Here is a 449-nt window from a genome sequence, read left to right on the forward strand (position 1 = left end):
CCCTTCTACTCCTGCACCATCTCCTCAGCCACACATTTATCTGCTTTATCCTCCTATTCCTACCCTCACTGGGTTGTAGCACCAGGTGTAATCCAGATATTATGCCCCCCGGGGACCTCCTTTTTAAATTCCTGCCTAACCTTCGATATTCTCTCTTCAGAATCACATCCTTTTCTCTTCCTATGTCATTGTGTCCAATGTGTATATTGGTCCCTCTCTCCTTTGAGAACACTCTGCACCCTCTCTGATATATCCTTGATATTGACACCAGGGAGGCAACATACCATTTAGATTTTTCACTGCTGGCTGCAGAAACGTCTGTCTGTGCCTCTGACAAGGGAGTCACTTATCACAATCGATCGCTTGGAACCCAAAGGGTCCCTCATTACATTACAGCCAGTCTTGATACCAGAAACTTGGATATTCGTGCTACACTCCCCTACATTTTC

The sequence above is a fragment of the Chiloscyllium plagiosum genome, unplaced genomic scaffold (assembly GCF_004010195.1).
Source record: "Chiloscyllium plagiosum isolate BGI_BamShark_2017 unplaced genomic scaffold, ASM401019v2 scaf_9357, whole genome shotgun sequence".
In the NCBI taxonomy this organism is placed as follows: domain Eukaryota; kingdom Metazoa; phylum Chordata; class Chondrichthyes; order Orectolobiformes; family Hemiscylliidae; genus Chiloscyllium; species Chiloscyllium plagiosum.